Here is a 21132-nt window from a genome sequence, read left to right on the forward strand (position 1 = left end):
ACAGACATATAACAGAACAATGAACATATGCCTAAAACAAGCCAGACTTAGTGGATTTGATAATGGCTGTATCAAATAAGTGAATAACAATAATGGTGTGAATAATTAGAAATGAACATGTTTCAATTCTGAAATTATGAGACTGTGAATTAAATATTATTATGGTCTGGGAAAGCCGTAGTGATCTTCAGAATGTCTGATTCATTCTCCTTCGCTTCATGTCGCTTTACAGTCTCACTCTTGTAAACATTAGGGCCTCATTTACAAAAAATTGGCGCAGAGTGTGGTTACTCAGCGATTTGCGCTGCCATGCCATACTCCATATCTATGAGGCCATGCAAAGCCATGCAGGGTGGCTCTGCACCGGCTCATATATATGATTGAGAGGCCTGCGTCACCAGAATGACAGAAAAAGTGAGGCTCCAGCTGCGCAGGCCTCTTGTAAATACGGCCCTCAGAGCCTCATTTACAAAAAATTGGCATTGGGCAGAGCAAGTCTTCTTGCTGCGCTGCCCTATGCCAATGTGAAAGGGCAGAAATGCACTGCATTTATGATATATGAGCCAGCGCCTAACGCCAAAGCACGCACCCTTGCAGCATCGTGCAAGGGTATCTGATTTGATGGCAGGATTCTTTTTGTGCAGAAAGGGAAATTTTATTGCACAAAAACAATACATGGAGGTGTTTTCCACATTTTATGTGTGCTGCAAAATGCATCACACAGGAAAAGAGGAAAAAACGAGGAGAAATGAAAACATTTCTCCTTGTTACGCCTGCTCTGAGGAGGTGTAAGGTTTTGGCGCTGCCCCAGAATTATGTGATTTTGTAAATCTGAGGCAGCATCAAAATCCATGGGTGTTGTTTGGGAACTCCCACCGCAACACCCATGGAACGCCTCCTTGATGCAGAGTAAGGCAACATAGAGCTTTGCACTGCCTTGCCATACTCCATATCTATGAGGCCGTGCAAAGCCACACAGGGTGGCTTTGCGTCATCTCATAAATATGATTGAGAGGCCTGCGCCACCGGAGCGTTGAAAAAGTGACGCTCTGGCAGCGCAGGCCTCTTGTAAATAAACCCCTTACACCGCCTGTATCTTTCAGAATGTCCTCAATCTGCATCTCTCACGGATCTCAGCACTTTTTCACTCTCTCCTTTTTTAAATGTATCTTTATTAAGTTTTCATATAACACAGTATTCCACCCCAGCAACAACACTGCACAAGATACAGTTAATTTAAAATACATATCAGGAGAGTGAGCATCTTATACAACATAGGCAGTTCAGTTTATAACAAAAAAGATCAACGCTGCTAAACAAACACCCCCACTCTCCTAAAACCTTCCTAATTCAAGCCAAAAAGCGCATTTTATGGACTAGTTGTTGAAGCCTGTTCATTGTAACAGGTTATGTAAGCCTTCCAGTAGACTTCGGAATATTCACTGAAGCAGGGAGTTGCACACACTTACTCTCCATTCTCCTAGAAGAACTTCCACCCCTCAAGTAAAGCTGTAGTAAGTCTGGAATCTAGGGTGGTTTATAATCTGTTTTGTGGTTGGCAGTCCATGAAGGGGGCTCCTAGTTCAGTACCATTGCAGCTCTGACTGCTTACTGAGCTAGACTAACAGTAATGGTCATTTCAGCCTGCGCAAAATGACATTTGTCACATTTCAATCTGCTTTGATTGGGAGCCTGCAGGATCTTCCGTTCTTGACTATCACCATCTGCGCTCTTTGCCCGTCCAGTTAATAATCTACTGCGTTACCTCTCTGAATCTTTGCCGGACTACACTACCGTTCCACCCCATATGACCAAAGGTGGCCTCTTCCCCAACACATCTAGGGCAGGTATGAATTGTATTTAGATAACACAGCACAATTGGGTCAGAGCTATTGACTGCCTGCACACTATTCCACTATTTTTGGTCTAATATCTGGTACTCTGCGGCCTGTGCGTATAGGTCGAGGGCGTGACCCGTAAACACCCCCTAAAGTGTGATGAAAGACATCACATCCAATGATAATAGCAAAAGGACCCGCACAAGGGAGATTATATATACATTATATTTTTTGCTCAGTTATGCAATAGTGTTTACACATATACAACTTTAGCGCTTTCCAGGAAGAAGTGAAGTCCAGATCTTGACAGATATGAAGTAGAGCTTTTTATTCAAAGATAAGCATGGTGAAAGTTCAAGATATTGCTAGCAGCCAACGCGTTTCGTCACCACTGTGACTTCTTCAGGGCTAGAAGCAATTATACATAAAACACAAAGTTACAAAATAGAAAATATTTTTACATACAACATAAAAAGACACACAAACCTTATATACATCATAAAAAGGTTTCCTTTGATCTTAAAAAATGGTAATTTGCATTAAGCCTAATACAATTAACCATTGGCTATTCTATATCTGGAGTCATCGCTATGTCGGGTGACCCCTGTACATGGTTATATTAAATATATTTCAGTTTTACTACATTTCACTTCACACATTTGGAAAGCATTAAACGATGTCACCAATACATTTTTTGTAAACATTAGCTTTTCACAGTATTCGAGTATGAAGCTAAAACAGGGAGGAGATTAACTTCAAAACTCAACTCAAATTACTTTTAAGGAAAGTGCTAACAATTATAACTCCTTTTTAGCCAGAGATGTCATACGGCGCCCAGTAGAGATTCAATATTATGCAATGGGACAATAGAAATACAGAGCTCCTTCATGTCTCATATTTATATGGCCTTAAGGTCATAGACTCATACACCTCATATCCCATTCCTGAACCATTTTCTTCTCAGAATAAAGCATTTCGCATACCTCTAAGGTTGGTTGAGCTGTGAAACATACACCTTGCGTCTTTTTGCACCAAGATTTACCAATCTGAACACCTATAGAGTAGCAAATATATGCATTAATTTCCCATGACTATATACAAATGATATGCTTAGAGTTCATAGAATTATCTAGCACTTACAAGATAAGGGAATGTATTCCTTCTTTCAATTCCTTTTATTTTTGATCTAACTTCTCAGTCTTTCCTCTAACGTGCAGCTTTTAACAGTATTCCCATCTGTATCACCGGGATCTAAAAGTATACAATTCACTTTAGTTCCAGGTCAGCACATATAAAAGGAAATATTAAGCACCCAAGCAGTTGTTACTTACAATATCAGAAGTAGTATGATATATTAAGCGTGGCGTCTTTCTCGTTTTCTGTCCTACGAGTTCAACGAATGTGATTTACGGGACCATCAGAAATTTCTTCATTAAGTATTGAGCATCTAAAGTAACATGCAAAAATAAAATCTTAGACACTCATGGTAATGATTTCATATTATAGCGTCTCTTGTTTTTTAGGAAGTTCCATGGCTCTACTTTGGCATGGTGATCTAATAATGCAACTGTTTCAAAAAGGGTCTGTTAAGGTACTTGCTATACTGGATCCATAGTCTACAATAACTTATTTCTCTGAGAATTTTTTTTGGTATGTAGTTATACCAACCAACTACCACTATCTGGTTGTTCACAATTGGTTCTTAGGCATTATGGTCATGGTCATATTTTTGCCATTGAATACTAATTTATTTTCATAGATAGGCGGTTCTATAATGTTCACGCCACGCATTTTTGATTATTTCTAGCCCCAGGTAGACGTTAGTCTGGGACATGAATTGTATTTAGAAACGGCCTGTAAGTGCGCTGGAGTCAGGTATGTACGGTGAACATAATTTAACTGAATTGACTTGAGCTAGGTATTCCTGGAGAGTTTAAGAGTAAATGGAAGGGTTCAAGCCCATTCAGCATCGGTCTTTGCGCCTTGTAGGTCCTTGTTTTATTTAGTTCTAAGTGCATCTATGCTCTTTGTTATGTCCCTCTAATCGTTCTATTCACTGGGGTGACTAAATGGCGCCCCTGACCCCATGTGAAAAGAATCTGAGTCACTGCATCTATTAGCCTTCATTTGCTACATGTTTGCTTAACCGATTTCTATTAATGTAGCATGCACAAGGAATTGCCTCTGTGGGACTTGTGTGCTACACTAAACTCCTTGAATGTCATAAGACTGCCAGATTCATACAGCCGACCAACCGAAGTTATATCGACTCTGGGACAGGTCGTCTTATCTGATGTCTCAGCAATTTGCTTAAATTCCTGCAGAGCACAGAAAGGAAAATCCGAAGCACAGGGGACTCTCGTTGCCCTCTGCTTTACAAATTGATTCGCCTTATACTTTATATATAGCTACTCCAGTGCCACCCGTCACCAGCCCACTTCCCAATCAGTTCAGTCAGAAGGGTTGTCTCTCAAGTTTCAGTGGAATGTTTGCAATAAATATCTAACATTCTTGAGAGCCATACCATCCATTTTGGTCAGCGCATATCACCCCATCTCTGTTAACAGTAGCTTAGTTGAGAAGGGCACAGAAGACCTGGCAGCTGTAACAGCCCACTCTAGATTCCCAACTATTCCATTACCCACTTCCTTATGAATTCTAATTCCTAAGTACTTAAATGTGTACCTCTTTAGGAAGAGGCCACATGCATCTCCTGGGTCCATGTCACTTGTTCCCGATTCAGTGAGTGAGAACAGACAGGATTTGGTTCCATTGACTGCTAACACTGATGCCTCAGAGAACCTGCCCAACTCTAAGAGTTAAAGGAGGCAGCGTTCCCTATGTCCCTGTTATACATCAGGGTATCATTGCATATAGCGAGACGACAAAGGTATAATCATTTATACATTCCTTGTGGTTCCTTGTGTCTTATGCAGCATGCTAGAGGCTCCACCACGAGTGCAAAGATTATCGGTGAGAGAAGACAATCATGCCCCATTCCCCGCTGGCAGGATCTGATACCACTCTTACCGTTTTGAGCTACACTGTAAGGAGAGTATAGAGGAGCTGTACCCATCTCAATATATTGTCCCAGAAACTCAAGTGTTGCAGCACCACTTGGATATAGTCCCAGTCAAGAGAATCAATGGCCTTAACCATGTCCCCGGAAGCTGCTGCATCCCTCTGTGACAGTGGGGAGCCCCACTGTTAACATGGAATAACTTGTAGACATCAGTGTTCCTACCTGGCACAAACCTGCTTTGATCATTGTGGACTAACTGCAGGAGTACCCATATTATTCTATTTGTCACCTTCCCCAGAATTTTATAGTCCAAATTCAGCAGCGACAGTGACGAAAGGACCCAACTTCGAAGGGATCACAGTCAGACTTCAGTAGCAACGCAGTAGCACAGCGATAGTACAACAATGGGAAGAGGAGCAAAGCTGGGGCGTGGAGGGAGGGACAGCATGGCGGAGATGAGAAGAGGCTGGGAGTGGAGAGACAGGACAGGGATGAGAGAAGAGGCAGGGCGTGGAGGGACAGGACAGGGAAAGGAGAAGACGCAGGGAATGGAGGGACAGGACCACAATAGGAAGAGGAGGAGAGACAGGACGTGGAGAGATATGGCAACAATAGGAAGAGGAGGAGAGACAGGGCGTGGAGAGACAGGACCACAATAGGAAGACGAGGAGACACAGGGCGTGGAAGGACAGGACAACAGGAAGAGGGAAGGGAAAGGGCGGGAACTCAGGATGCGTGGACCGATGACAAAGGAAGAGTTAAAGCACACGGGGTGTGGACGGTGATAGGCATTCGGCATAAGCTGTGAAGATCCGGGGGAGAATGTGATGAGCATAAGCAAAGAGTGATGACACGAGAGCCATGGGATGAGTAGCATGAGCATAGCTGGAAGGTACATAAGCAGAGCATTAAGACATAGGTGAATAATTTGATGAGCTGCATAAGCAGAGCATAAAGACACAGGTGAATAATGAGATGAGCTGCATAAGCACAGCATAAAGACACAGGTGAATAACGTGATGAGCAGCATACGCAGAACATAAAAACACAGGTGAATAATGTAAGGAACTGGCTACTTGACAAGCAGCAGATAACACTGTTGTACAGCAGTGGCACATACAAGAGTTTGAGCTGTTGCACAGTGAAGGGCCCAGGGTGTCTGGGATGCAGGGGGGGCATGTCACATACACTAATGCCTCCCTTAGATTTAATTTTAATCTATAGGGAACTCCGGGGCTGCTACAGGCTGGTTCTGGCAATATGAAATGAATTATTGAAAACCGTGACTTGAAGAAACGGTTTACACCCTCTCTTTCCTTTTTAGGTCTCGGCTAGTAACGCACTGAAAGCGCGTTCTCGCCAGAGAACTATAGTCGGCGTCTCAGCAGTCTGAGAACGCCGAAGGGAGACAAGACCTGGCCGCGCGCAGCGTTTTCCCATAGGATAACGTTGTGCGCGCGGCCATGTCTTGTGTCCACAGCTGCATGGCATACCGGATCGCGTCGCGCGCCTCTCTGGAATGCAGGGGGAGTCTGCAGAGAGGCGCGCGGCGCTGATAAGCGTCGAAGCTTGTTTCTCTGCTTGGGGCTTCGCCAAGTGTAAAAATTAAAAGATTGAAACCATATCCTCCGTGCAAACAGTTTCCCACTCCCTGCCTTTTCAAAATCCACATCCCCTGCAAGATCAATTCCTGGTGTGTTGGAGTACTTTGTACCCAGGAGTACGGCTGGCGCACGAGCACAAACACGCGGCCGCTGCCGCTACATCACTTCCTGTTTCACTTGGCTCGTCTTGTACCTACAGCTTTGACATAAGGAAGACCCCACAGATTTTTGCAACTACCCTGCAACAAGTTCACTCACGGCTCCAAACCCACATGCGTCATTACGAATAGACAAATCAAAAGCAGTGGCACAAGATATTACGTCATGGGGCACATTCGGACATCATTTGAACAAACAGTCGACACTTGTACAAATGAAAAATAAAAGACTCATTGCCGATACATTCATGTCCACGTGTAAATTCGGAGCAATGTTACATTTGCGATCGATGTATACAACCAGTTTGAAGTCCGTGCGTTATAAAGTGAATGTATCTGTAACTGTTTAAATGTAATAGTAAAAAATTATGTAGCTAACTATTCTCGCTTCAGCCAAACAAAATAAAGCTATTGCATTCACCGACCATCAAGTTAAGATAAGGAAACATGCAAAAATTGAGGTGTGTTCTTTCTACTTACTATTTCAGGCTCAATTTAGGATAATCGAAAATGTTTTGCAGATAACCCGTCTACTGCTACAAAGGCAGCAACAGCAAATCCGAATCGGATGCCCATCAACCTACCAGAGGAAGCAGATCCATCCGAAGCAACTTGGGAATCGCCAGCCCAGGGTTCAATGAAAACCACGCCTCCCCCTTCTTCAGCCAGGGCTTAAAATGGGCTTGTGCCAACCGGTACGGAGTACAGGCACTTCTGAATTTTAATCCCTTGAGTCCCGCCACTTATCCTTGGCCTATGAGTCAAAGCAAGCTGAGTGGAATATAAAGGCGCTGCTGAACAGCTGCTGACAAGCATGTCCGGCTCAGATGCAGGATCTGCTGCTTACCCTGACTCGCGTGAAACCTAAGTGATGGCGACATGATGCTGCAGCAGGGTGCGTCAGGACATCTCTGTCGGCAGGCTGAGGTGTAAAGGGGTGAAAAAGAGACAGTGAGGCAAAGCAGGTGGTACTCGAGGCACAGCAGAGTGGACATCAGCAAAGATAAGCACTTGTAAAAACAAATGCATTGACTGATAAACAAGCGTGTGCAAGTGCCGGTATGTTCCTTTGCATGTGTGCATGTGTAGGTGCTGTTATTTCCAGTCACTTTCGCTGGTATATAGCTACCAGCCCCACCGGCCTGTCCTGTCTCTGAATCCTACTCACCAGGGTTAGCCTGTGGGGTTCAGGGCCTCCTGATCTCACTAGCGGGGATCTGCCTTTCCCTGTGTGGTAGAACCAGTGCCTCAAAACGAATGTGCCTTGGCTCGAAGAGGCCGTTCCCTTTGCAAAATGTTATAACAGACTTTTTGCTCTCTCTCTCTCGTTCTTGTCTCTCTTTTCCCCCCTTTTCTACTCTTTTACTGTTAAAGTTTCTTCATAAATATTTTGCTGTGTATCTAATCCTCCCCTCCCTTGCATTCCATTCTTGGGTTTTTAATGTGCCTGCTGGGGGTACCCTCTCTTAGTGCCATACCCTGTATAGTCTAGTTTTTTCTTTCCTCGGTTACACTACCTGTCTCTTTCCGTTTTCGGCACTATGTGCTTCTTTTCCAAAACATTCTGTGCTGGACTAGTTGCATATTACATCTAACTTGCCCACTCTCAGACAGTGGAGCCAAATCAGCTGCATGCACACTTTAGCACCGATAAACCACAACTGACATAATGGCTGACACTGCAAGAGTGCAATGGTCCACGACAGTTAATTAAATTCGTAGTTGCCAACATTTGAAAACAAGCATTTGCAATGTAATAGGTCTTGCATTTACGCGACTTTGAGGTATTGGCATTGTAAATTACAATGACTTTTATTTATGTTTTGGTTTTTAAAACATAAATAAAAGACCTTGTCATTTACAATGTCAAGACCTTAAACTTGCGTTCATTTACAATGCTAATAGCTCTAACTTTTGCAATGCCGAGACCGTTGCATTGTAAAGGCTTGTTTCATTTACTTGTTTCCCTATAAAATGGATCCAAAAAAGAATGAGTGGTGCCCGCGCGCCACAGCGAGACATGTGGTTTCATTTATCACGCCCGTGTCTGGGCACGATAATTCAAACCACATGATGGCCTGTGCGCGTAATAGACACCAATAGGCCATGGGTGGAGCAATGTGCCCGCCTTTGGCCAATTGCGTGCTGTCTTTGATAAAAAGATGCACGCAAAGGCCAATAGCATGGGCCAAAAGGAATTGCACATGCAAATTGAAAAGATTACAAAATCTTTTCTTACAGGAACAAAATACTGGTTTCAAAGAGAAATGCAACCATAGTGTGTATTTATTCTGTCAGAAGATAGAAGACATTCAAGCCTCTATTACCTGTCACTACTCAGGCAGAAGTGATGCATACTGGTCTTCCTGGGGGACCTACAATCTCTGCAGGTCTCTCACCATTTGCTCCTAGCCACGGCCCTCGTTTTTTGTTTTTGCGCAATGGCGGAACTTCCGCTAAAGCAGAGGAGCATCCCCCCATTGCTTTACGAGCAGTGAAGAGGAAAAATAAAATGGTAATAATGTAACACTATTATCATTTTATTTTTCCATTCCTGCTTAGATGCGTGGAGGAGCGGGCGGGCTGGGCTGGCCAGAGTAGTGGCCCAGGAAGTATTGGTGAGGACACTCTAAAATGCACATGACGGTTTGGCTGGTCGACTTGGGCCGGCCAAGCAGTCATGCGCACTTTGCATGTTCTCTGCCAGCTGTATTGCACAGTCTGGGTGGAGAACATGCCCAGGATATCACTCCCTCACTGAGCACTGAACCACGGCGCTCAGACCAATCACAACGCTGCTGTAAGGCAGCGTTGTGATTGGCTGGGAGCATAAGTGCTTCCTGCGATTGAAGAGAGGCAGCAGCTGGCGACCTGCTACCAGTAGGTACATTTTCTTTCTTTCTTTTTTTATTTTGTAAATCCCGCCACCATTCCCTACAAGCTGCCACTGCTTTTGGCATATTCCCTTTCATCTCCTCTACTTCAGTAGCTCCCACACAGACAATCCTTTCACTCACCTGTAAGCGATGCATTTTGTTTTCACTTAGTGCTGTTGGTATTTGGATAACTGTGTACCTCTTTACAACACTTGCCGATGAAAACTGATTTACAAATGGCACATATGTGACTATTGCTCTGCGTGCTTTGTAGAGAGGCCTTGGATTGGATGTGCCTATAGTCTGAATACCTTCATGACACACTAAATGGCAGTGTGAGAAACTTGTACTGCCTTCAGAATCAGCATCTGAGTTAATCGTTCTCACTCATAAACACCTACTCTCAACCTGAACTCACACAGACAACTAGAGACGACTCAGTTCACCGTATGCATTATTCAGGAGTCATATGTTGCATGACACTATCAGAAACACACCTGGGAAAAAGCAAGTACTTTTAGCAAATGCAAGAGGAAGTAAAACCTACAAAATATAAACAGGGACTGCCTTGCTGAAATGGATTACCCTACAGGTATGTACTGTCAGTTGCGAAGTTAGTCAGAGCTTATGCCCGTACAGTTAAATACATAAATATTGGGCCTCATAGGGACCGATGCCAAAGTCGTTTTTTGAGGACATGCCTTATTTAAAGCCATGATCTATGCTACATATAGACTGGCGGTGATCTCTTGGACCTTCAGTCTCATCTGGATATGCTATATGGTACTTTGAGACCTATGTATGGTCAAATCCATACAGTCTTCCATACCTTAAGCGTGTCTTTAAAAGGTCAAAACTGCCACAGTTTGCAAATATGGGCCAACTTTTTAAATCTTTTGAATTCACTAATGGGGCCACTTTTACTTTGGTGCCTGGGCCTATTTTCTGTCCCAGTTAGGGTCTCCCACTCTACATTCTGCAGGGCCACTGGCCTTGTTTCTATCCTCATGTTAACTCCATGTTACGACTCTCGCTATTTCAGGGCTTCGATCCCTTTTGTCCAGATCATTGCCTCTAGGGGTTCTTAGCCAGTGTGTTAAATTTCGTCAAATAGATCCATGGACTGTCAGTTTCCCTCTCGGGCCCTCTAAGATAAACCTTGTCTCATCCACCATCTCATTGGGCAAAGCGGAGTAAACTCACAGGTGTCTTGCCAGGGGATGAGCTAACACGGCAAGTTGATATTGCTTCACTGTGTTGCCCACCCTGCATCTGACCATGGCAGGGGGTGTTTGGGGTGTTACAAACCCCTAATAAATGTGTTTTCTGATAGTTGGGTACAAGTGTTTACAGTTAGGTATGGTGATGTGACTGTCAGAATTCACCAGTGATTTTTACATATACACAGACAAAAACACACACACATCCTCTCTGTTATGAAAGTCTTCAAAAATATTGGTTATTTTACAAAATGTATTTTCTTTTAAATAGAGCCCCTACCAATCCGCATTCCTCTCCCTGTACACTGCCTCAGTGGATTAACGAAACTAGAGCCCCTCCCTCCCCTGCAAAGTACGGGGAACCACTTCGGATTTCTTTTGCTGCTCTTACCGGACTTCACTGCGACCTGGTGTGCCTTTGCTGGGTGGAAGCGGCTTCTGTGACGACTCGCCGGACCCGCTTCGCGGGTCCCGCAGCGCGTCTGTGTTGGAGGAGGCTGTTTGCTACAGGCAGCTGTTGGGAGGAGCGCGGGAGGGGCGGTTGGTCCAGCGGGGCTGCGAGCTGCTAGGCAGGGACTCCAGTGTCCAGGAGCCCCTGCGCGCCCAACCAGCAACACCTGGGCTGCTCTCCCCGCTGGCCACGCCCTCCTGCCTATCAGCCAACGACCAAAGGGGGCCAGTGTACTTAGGTCCGTGGAGTATCCGCTACGCAGGAGCGTGCGGGAGCGCGCCGGTAGAAGCCCGGGACAAGGGCGGGACCGTCTGTGGCCGTCCGGGGCCGCTGGAGGCCGGGCTGGGCCATTTCGCTGACATCTGTATACATCTGTTAGTTAGCAGCTAAGTGGGTTCACAACGTTCCAATATGCCGGACCACCCCAACGGGTCAGTCCTGAGGTCCCCAACGGCCGATGCTGGACAATTTGTGGTCGGTCCTCTGGATAAGTTTTTCAATCGCCCTGCCAACCTTATTGACAAAGAGCTATCGCTGGCTGAGAGGCGTGCAGAGCGCAGACTATCAATTGAACTGTTAAAGAACTCGGGGGACAAGCGCTCTGGCCAAATCTATCCCGCGTTAGTAACACCATTGTCCTCACTCCAACTACCTGACTTCTGCAATCTGGGTCAAAACGCAAGTATGAATGGGGCCAACCTGGGTAGTGTGGGTGATTTGATCGCTCCCCGTGCAAGTCCTACCACAACTTTAACCCCCCCACCTGTGGTGTGTGCTCCACTGACCAACCCAAAACCGGGTCTTAAAAGGAAAAGTAACATCACTTCTAGGAAGAGCCTTCCCCCTAAACCACCCCATAAACTTAGGAAAGTTAATAAAAGTATGCACCCTAGTAAGGCAGCTACTGTAGAGAGTCGAGGGGGTGAACTTACGCAAGAGGGGGCAATTACACACTCTGGTAATACAGATTCTAGTCCACCCACCACTATAGATACAGGGACAGTAATAGATGACACACAGCCGTGGTTGACTAGCTTGCTTCCCGAAGTAGAACGGATACTACGGTCCCTATTGCTTCCATTAGAGGAACGCATCACCAAGCTTACCGACCGCCTAAACCACTTCGAACAGGCTACACTTGATAATTTCTTCTCGACTAAGGCATTAATAAAAACACAGTCAAGGCAGGATGGCATCAGCAACTGCAAGACCATTGCTGAAGCCCCACCACATGCTAAGGGACAAAGGGAACATTCCAACTCTCCCCTGTCTGCTAAAACTAGCAGTGGAGCGGCAAAGAGACCTCCGAAGTCGCTTAATTCTGTGCCATCAGGGACTGTCGCAAATGCCCCCATTAATGCATTGACTAGCCAATCTGTTGTGCAACAGCTGATGCCCAGTACTAATCGGGTGGGTATTGCAGAGGGAGGAGGAGCGGAGGGCACCAAAAAGGGTACTGCTGTATCACCTGCCTGCGGAATCGGAAATCAGTCAACAACGAACAAATCGATACCCCGCCCTGCCCCCCCTGTCCCCAGACCGCCCCTACCAACCTTGAAAAAGCCCCCGCAGAAGATACCCCCTATGAACCTCACTCCTGATTCCTTCCCCTATGTAGCAGTCTTGATAAATGTCCCACCACTTCCATCGGGACAGAGAGAGACCTTCCAGATGCTTAAAAACAAAGCTATGCACTGGTTAAGGGTGAATCGGCCGCTACCTGGGGAAGTTGATGGTCTCATTCTGGGAGTGAGGCGAATAGATTGGATAGGTTCCACCATCAAAAACCTGGGGGGGGGACTGTATTGTGATCAATTTTCAAGACCCAAGGGTGGTGGGGTGGATAACGAGACAGGGCTGGTGCACGGGCAAGGGAGGTATTGGCATTGTTGACCTTACATTTTTCTACCCACGCCCCTCTAGTGTTTTAACCTCCTTGATCGATGAGGCGAACGGCCCCGGAAATTGTCTATGGCCAGGGATAGCAGCCCCTTCTTCACAGAATCTTACTTACTCTACCATTCCGCTCACCTCTGTTGCGGGAGGGTGGAATGATCTTGGGAAGGGACGATGACAATCCCTTGACTGCCAGGTTAATAAAAGGAGCCCAATACCCAACAGAGTGACTGGTACCCCTAACTGTGGAAATTTAAACTCCTCTGTAGAATCCAACTCACCGCCCGCTCCTAGGGAGCATATGGCTCAAGGTGGTACAAGGGAATTAGGGATAGTGCCGATTGCGACTGAGCCCACGTATGCCTGTCCCATGGTGGGAGTTACAGATCTGGCGAATACCATCGAGGCCGGTAGCATCCCGACTGTGACGGATCCATTTATTAGGGTTCTCAGTTGGAACGTGGCCGGGCTGGATAGGAAACTGCCAATGCCTGATTGGAACACTCTGGTGGAGGACTACTCCATTTGTTTGTTCCAGGAAACCTGGTGTAGGGAGCCCTCTCACAAGGCGGGATATTCGTCCCACCATATACCAGCGGTACAAACTGAGTGTGGTCGTGGCCGTCCTTCGGGAGGCCTCCTTGTATGGGTAGCTACCGCACTCAATTGTAGGGTGGTCGAGCACGATACTCAATGTCCCGACCTTCTTAATATCACACAAAAAAATCCTAAGGGCCAGGTTATCCTCAATATATTTAACATCTATGCCCGAGGTGTAAAGGGAGGTAGAGAATCCCCCATTATAGCGCGGTTGGAAGCCTTGCTCCGATCCTCGCCATACAAGCACTGCACCTTGGTGGGTGGTGATTTTAACTGTACTTTTGAGCCTCTTGGCCTTGAAGTACTAGAGGATCAAGAGGTTGTGGATAACAGGTGGGGCATACCGGCTCTAGAGCTTAGACCAATCAAGAAATGGTCGGAAGTGGCGCTCCAGGTCAACTCTATATCATCTGAGTTTGACCTAAGGGCACTCAATGGTAGGACCAACTCTGACAAAAAGGGAGCTTACACCTACAATAGGCCTGCGCATTCCTCCAGAATAGATTATCTTTTTCTCCATATTCACTTATGGAGTTTTGTTAAGGATATGGTTATTATTCCCACCGTAGAAAGTGACCATAATCTCCTTTCACTTACCTTGTTTAACAGGTGTTTAGATGATTCTGGCAGAAAAAAATTGTGCTCCTCAGTCCCGGATATGTCAGTAGTTTCGAATTGCGGTCGTCGGCTAAAATGGGCCAAGCTGTCACTTTCAACTGAGAAACTTTTTTTCATATCACAGATCCTAGCTGTAGCTGTAGGTAATCTTGATCCTCTGGGGAGTGGGGTGGGGGATGTATCTGTAAGATTCTGCAAATTAACCCTGGCCCTTAGTGACCTTTTTACTGTCCCAAGTAGCACCAAGGGAAAGAGGCCAGGTTCTTGGGCTAGACAAGGCTGGTTTAACCGCACGTGCAGAGAGGCGAAGACTCTGCTGGTTGATGCAGTTAAATCTAAATCCCAAATAAGGATTAGGGAGGCCAGAAGGTCATATTCACTTTGCCAAAAAATCGCAAAGAAGGAGTGGGAAGACAACTTCTGGCAGGAACTCCTGACGGCTAGTCGCGGGAGAGATGCGAGAAGTTTTTGGAATTTGGTGGGTAGTAGGAAGCGCCCTGATGACACCTTGAGGACGTGCACTATCACAGCCAAGGCATGGTTCGATCACTTTTCGGGTCTTTACTGTGCCATTGAAGGCCCACTTAACGACCAATTCACTCTCCCCTCCTATCCTATGGATAGAGATATGGTTCTTTTTTCAGCCCAAGAAGTTGAGAATTTAATTAAAACCCTTACTCCACTAAAAGCAGCAGGTCCAGATGGGCTACCAGGGGATCTTCTTCGTGCATATCCAGGTGACTGGGGGGTGTTGATCTCCGCTCTCCTCAATGCCATCATGGAGGGAGGGTCTGTTCCAGAGTCTTGGAAAGGGGCAGAGGTAGTCCCAATATTTAAAAAGGGAAATCGTGATCTACCGGGAAACTATAGGCCCATAAGCCTGATAGACTCGACCCAGAAGGTGGCGGGAAAAGCAATTTTGGGCAGGATCCTCTCTTGGGTAGACGAAAACCACATACTATCCGAGATGCAGGCCGGGTTCCGCACAGGCACAGGAACAATTGAACAAGTCTTCAGACTCCTGCTATTGTATTGGAAGGTGGTGGTATTGGGCAAGGGCAGCCTTTATCTGGCCTTTATAGACCTGAAGACTGCCTTTGACCTTGTCCCCCGGGAGGAACTCTGGAGGGTGCTGTACGGCCTTGGGATGCCCCCATACATCGTGGACCTCCTAATGAAATTGCACAAAGCTAACTATGCCCAGGTCAGATGGGGCTTGAATGGGGAGAAGACTGACAAGATCAAGGTAGAGAGGGGTGTACGGCAGGGCTGCGTCCTAGCACCCACCCTATTTTCGCTTTATGTGAATGGGGTGGTTGACTACTTGCTTGAAGATCCAGCAGACGCCCCCACACTCTGTAATGTTAAGATTCCAACTTTGTTGTTTGCTGACGACACCCTTCTCATCTCAAAAACTCCCCAGGGCCTTCAAAAACTCCTGAACAGGTTCCAGGATTTCTGTGTAATGAGAGGTCTCGTAATAAATGTACAAAAAACTAAATATTTAGTCATGAATCCCCCCAGAAAACTGGGGTGCCCTCCATCCTGAATTCGATCCCGCTGGAAAAAGTTTTCCTCTCCCTGTACACTGCCTCAGTGGATTAACGAAACTAGAGCCCCTCCCTCCCCTGCAAAGTACATGCAGGGGTCCCCACACGCTCCTGACCCAGTTTGAAGCTCTCAGGCCAGGGACCAGCCAGTGTCGGAGGAGGCCCCTGGAGCTCGGGCCCACCCCCGCACTGCTGGATCTTTTGTTACACCACTACACTGCCCCTGAAACCCTTATCATGCACCCTACTTGTCGTATAATGTATTTTAACATTATATTCCAGCGTGATTGTTGCAACAAGCTACGCCAAGCCAAGGGTTGGGGACAGAGCAGTGCTTGAAATGGAAAAATAGAAGTGCAGGTACCCTGTACCAGAATACCTGCTTGTTTCTGAGAAGTGCTGGTACTCTCCAATTAAAAGTGTTATGTCTCTCTTGAGAAGTGCAGGTACTCTCCCTCTCAAAATAAAACAAGCATTTACAATGCAATGGTTTCGCCTTTGGAAAAGTTAGAGCTATTGGCATTGTAAATGACAACATTTGTATTTATGTGTTGGTTTTGAAAACAGATAAATAAATGGTATTGTCATTTACATTGCCATTAGCTTAATCTCTCGCAAATGTGAGACCTATTGCATTTGCACCCACACATACACACAGAGCCACACACACATACACACACAAAGGCGCACACACACACACAGAGCCAGCCGCACACACAGAGCCAGCCGAACACACACACACACACAGCCAGCCGCACACACACACACAGCCAGGCGCACACACACACACACACAGCCAGCCAGCAGCACACACACACACAGAGCCAGCCGCACACACACAGAGCCAGCCGCACGCACACACACACACAGAGCCAGCCGCACACACACACACAGAGCCAGCCGCACACACAGAGCCAGCCGCACACACACACAGAGTCAGCCGCACACACACACAGAGCCAGCCGCACACACACGCAGAGCCAGCCGCACACACACACAGAGAGCCAGCCAAGGCTGCAAATAAGATAAAAAGTAACTGGGTATACGGTGGTTAGCTAGCCATGTTTAATGCTAGTTTAAAGCTAGCTTACCATGGTTGGTTTGTAGCATGGCCACCTGTTTGATTGATAGATTTACCATTTGCATTATGCTTCTATTCCTATGTTTATATTTTTCCAACTTTTCTCTTTTGAAAGTTTGGCCTAAGCCATTCTTAAGCTTTTCACTGTGACAGTGTGCCCTAGCTGATGTATCCGTTCTGGGTCAAGCAGATTCCCTTCTCTCAGTTTTAGGTACTAGACATGCCCAAACCATCACTGAAGTTCAGCTTTCTTGAGTGATCCCGCTAGAGAGGAGAGCTGACAGCCTATGTGCATCACTTGTTGTTTCTGGCTATTCTTGAACACCCTTTTTTGTATCAAGCGTTTTATACGTTGCAGTCTGGTTTGGTATTAATATACCTATATAAAGCCTCACTTGTAATTCATATGTGGTATGAAAACGAAATAAAGAAAATAATGGAAACAATTTTAGTGTCTTAAAACTTGTGCCAAATATCACTAAAATCGCTTTGTTCTGTAATTTCTTTAACATTTGGTTACAACTCTGCATTCCAGTGCTAACTTACTTTGTTAAAAAACATAAATAAGTGCCAGGGCCCTGTCAGGAGGCCACTGCAGCTTACACCACCCACTCCTGCAGCCAATGACAATAACAACACAACTACTCACCATCACATACTTACAAGCGTGACAATAAAGATTGTTTGAGGTCCCCAAGGCTATATGAATAGCTTGACAGCATGTATTACTTGTTTTAATGAATAAACAACTGCTGTATTGTCACCACTACATTACCCAAACAGCGCCATCATATGGCAGCTGTCATAAGTGCAGGTGTTAACAATTAAGTGCTGGTGCTGACAATTAAGTGCCGGTGCCGAGCACTGGACAACCAGCTCAAATGAATCACTGGTATTAACAATAAATCTTATAGTCATACACTTCACTTCAAAGGAAGTACATTAAAATTAAAAGTTGGTATCCTAGCAACGAGGCATCCAGACAGGTCCCACGCTTGCCATGAAACAGAAGGTCAGTACTCTAGTTGTACTTTAGCACTCTGTCGGTGTGAAGCGATGGTAGAATGCTGTAGAATCACCAGCAGACTGCTCGTGAACATTTACGCTTCGTTAACATATCAATCATGTCAGATGGTTTTCTCACACGGATGGGAATATTTCTGGGAAAGTCAACTAGGACAAGCGAACACCTCCCACCAATCGCCCCGACGGCCTTGGAGCGCTTTTACAGAAGCAACTGTTGCAGTACACAAGGTCATGTTACGGGTTTGTAATGCAAGGTTCGATCAAGGACTTTTGCACAGAATCACGGGATGTTAAGCCGACGCCGAAAATTGAAGCGGTTTTCCCAGCACCAGCGTCACACCATCACTTTTCATTCTCATCTTTGGCCAAGGGCAGAGTGTTGGACGCCGGACACGAAGGCATCGCGAGCGCACCCTTCTGAAATGAATGGTTTTAAACGAGACAATGGAAGGATGCCTGTCTATACTCCTACAAACCTCCCTCTCTGTATAGGACCGTCATGGCTACGAGACTGTTCGTTGTGTTGCAGCTCCTCCCCCATACGCGATTTGGCTTTGTCAATGTTTATTTGTGCACAGCAACGCAGGATGTCGCAAACAAAAACAAAGCGCTGTAACATACTCCACTGTGGGCGGGTCTGAGCGCTTTATTTTACTTTATTTTAAGCTAGTATGCACAGCAGCACGCGCTGCTACGCAACATGCCTAAATAAACACAGACAAAGCCAATATATGTTGCGTAGGCGAAACCTGTTGCCTTTGCTTGTTTTTATCAACACTGCTCCTTTTATTTCCTGTTGGGGGGAAAGGAGGGTGCTAGAGGAAACACTCCCCGCCTCAATGCCTGGCTGTGTAGGTCACAACCGTGCATCCTCACTTTTAGCAATTTGTAATGGTAATGCGAAGATTGTCCCCTCATGTTTTATCGCACTGAGCAGATGGACTTCTTCAGCACAGCCTACGCGACCAATCAGCACCGAAAATCAACTTGAGAGGTAAACTGTGTGAAATAAAGTGTTGGCACGGACAGCGGGATGGGGGGGAGGAAAGGCATGGACAGCGGGAGGGGGGGCGGGAAAGGAACGGACAGCGGGCGGGAAAGGAACGGACAGCGGGAGGGGGGAGGAAACGGCAAGAAAGACACTGACCTGGACTTCCTCCGGCGGCGGTCGGCCGAGGAATGACCAAATGAAACCTCGAAGAGCAAAAAAATAAACCCCGCCCACCGCCGCACTGACTTGACAAAAGGGGCAGGATGAGTAAAAATGGCCGGAACGCCCCCGAATCTGCTCCGTAATTGACGGACAGATCTCTGTTCCAATGGCTAGCCTCCATTTATGGAGCTAGCCAATGGAACAGAGGGCGGATTCCCAAGCCACATACTCTAAACAAAAGATTTCGCCTTTTTAGGTCGAAACCTAAAAAGTGCTGGTACTCAGATTGTACCGTGCAGAGTCATTAAAGTGGTTGAATGTCTGTCCACCGTGCCAGTGGTATACACGCTTATTTTTGGGCCCACTGGGGAAGGACATCTGGCAAGTTGTGATCTCTTGCGTGCTGGTGTTTCGCATTCTGATGTGAGAAATTGTAGACAATCTGCAGATACTGTTCAACTTGAACCTGGGTATATTTTTATCTTGGGGAACCCTGCTGGAATTGTTTGCAGATCTGGTCATTGTTATTTAATACTCCTTAAATGAGCACTTTCACAAAAGTCTGTGCAACGTGAAATATTTTAAAGCACGGCGGGTTAGTAACATTGTGCAAAACTGGACATTATTTGACCCCTTCTGGCATCCCGCCTGTTGCCAGGCCGTCGATGGCTTTACCTATCTCGCAAGCTTCCCTGAGCTGGACACTAGGGGGCAGATTTACAAGCCCCTTGCGCCACTTTTGCATCACTTTTAACACGGGAAAAGTGATGAAAAAGTGGCGCAAGGGGCTTGTAAATCTGCCCCTAGGGCTGATTTATCTGCCCTAGGGAGCAGATGTACAAGCCCCTTGCGCCACTTTTCCCATGTTAAAAGAGACGCAAAAGTGGCGCAAGGGCTTGTAAATCTGCCCCAAACCCCTTGCGCCACTTTTGCGCCCCTTTTCCCATGCCCCAAGCCCCTTTTGCGTCAATATTCCCATGTTAAAAGTGGCGCAAGGGGCTTGTAAATCTGTCCCTAGAGGCGCGAGCACGTGGGCACTTTCCGGCTCCGCTCTCCGTGCATCTCAAGAAAAATAAAACTTTGACTTTCACGTCGCCTCGCCCGTTGTTACCCCAACCCCGTGCTGTCCCTTGCCCAGGCAGGTCCCCGGGCGCATGCCGTCCTTGGCCTGATTCCAGGGCCAGTCCCCATAGCCTGGGACCACAGAACGGCGCCGCGGCATGTTGCCCGGGCACATACCTGCCCCCGAGGCGCGTGCGGACGGCAGTGCGTCACACGGAATCCCTCCTCCTCCTCAGCCATGTGTTGTTGTTTTGTCGCCGTCTCCAGGGCCTGACGCTGTTGGTAGCAACGTCGTGACGTATACCGGAACAAATGATGTCATCTCTCAGCCACAGGCACTGGCTGGGAATGGGCTAAACGTTTAAACCATTATTTCATGTTACCCGGATGTGACGACGGACATGTCGTATAGTCAAGACCTGTTTCAATCAAACCGACTTATTACAGGGCCTGGACTATTTTCTCCGTATTGGTGCTTTCCAGTCAAGACGAGCCAGGAATTCCCACAGCCTCTTCATCTGCATACCTGTGAGGAGAGGGCGGGGCCGTGGAGGGAGCGGGGCCTGGTGCTGAGAGATAACAGGCATTCTGCCCCTCACCAAGCCCCAACCCCTCCCAATCACCCCCTCCCCACCACACAAAAAACAAAGGGTCATCGAGGCAGTCGCCAATGTCATGGGGTGTTTTCACACCTATTATGGACATTGGCTACTTACAGCCTCGGAAACGAGCTGGAAACCCACTGTTTCCAGTGGGTTTCAGCTGTTTACCCTGGCAACGTGTAGCGATTTCGGCTCCTCGCCGGGTGACCGTGTGAAAGGAGCTGAAATCGTGTGACAAACGGTGGCACCGTGTTAGGTAGCAGGTCTGTCTGTTTGTGCTTCATCAACAAATGTTGGGAGGGATTGGTCTCTGTAGAAATTAGGTAAAACGGGCTTCTAAAAAGGCCTTGGGGATATGGAACGTCCAGCAATAGT

The 21132-nt window shown here is 46.6% G+C and overlaps 1 long non-coding RNA gene across 1 annotated transcript; it reads right to left on the reverse strand.

The window, feature by feature from the left end:
* Positions 1-1255: 1255 nt before the first annotated feature.
* On the reverse strand, positions 1256-20434 carry LOC144825134 (uncharacterized). The gene is made up of 5 exons (XR_013609295.1): positions 20333-20434; positions 3170-3285; positions 2979-3089; positions 2822-2892; positions 1256-2246 (listed from the first exon to the last, which is right to left on the reverse strand). It is a non-coding gene; the product is annotated as an uncharacterized LOC144825134 (long non-coding RNA).
* Positions 20435-21132: the final 698 nt, after the last annotated feature.

The sequence above is a fragment of the Lissotriton helveticus genome, chromosome 3_1 (genome assembly GCF_964261635.1).
Source record: "Lissotriton helveticus chromosome 3_1, aLisHel1.1, whole genome shotgun sequence".
Lineage (NCBI taxonomy): Eukaryota > Metazoa > Chordata > Amphibia > Caudata > Salamandridae > Lissotriton > Lissotriton helveticus.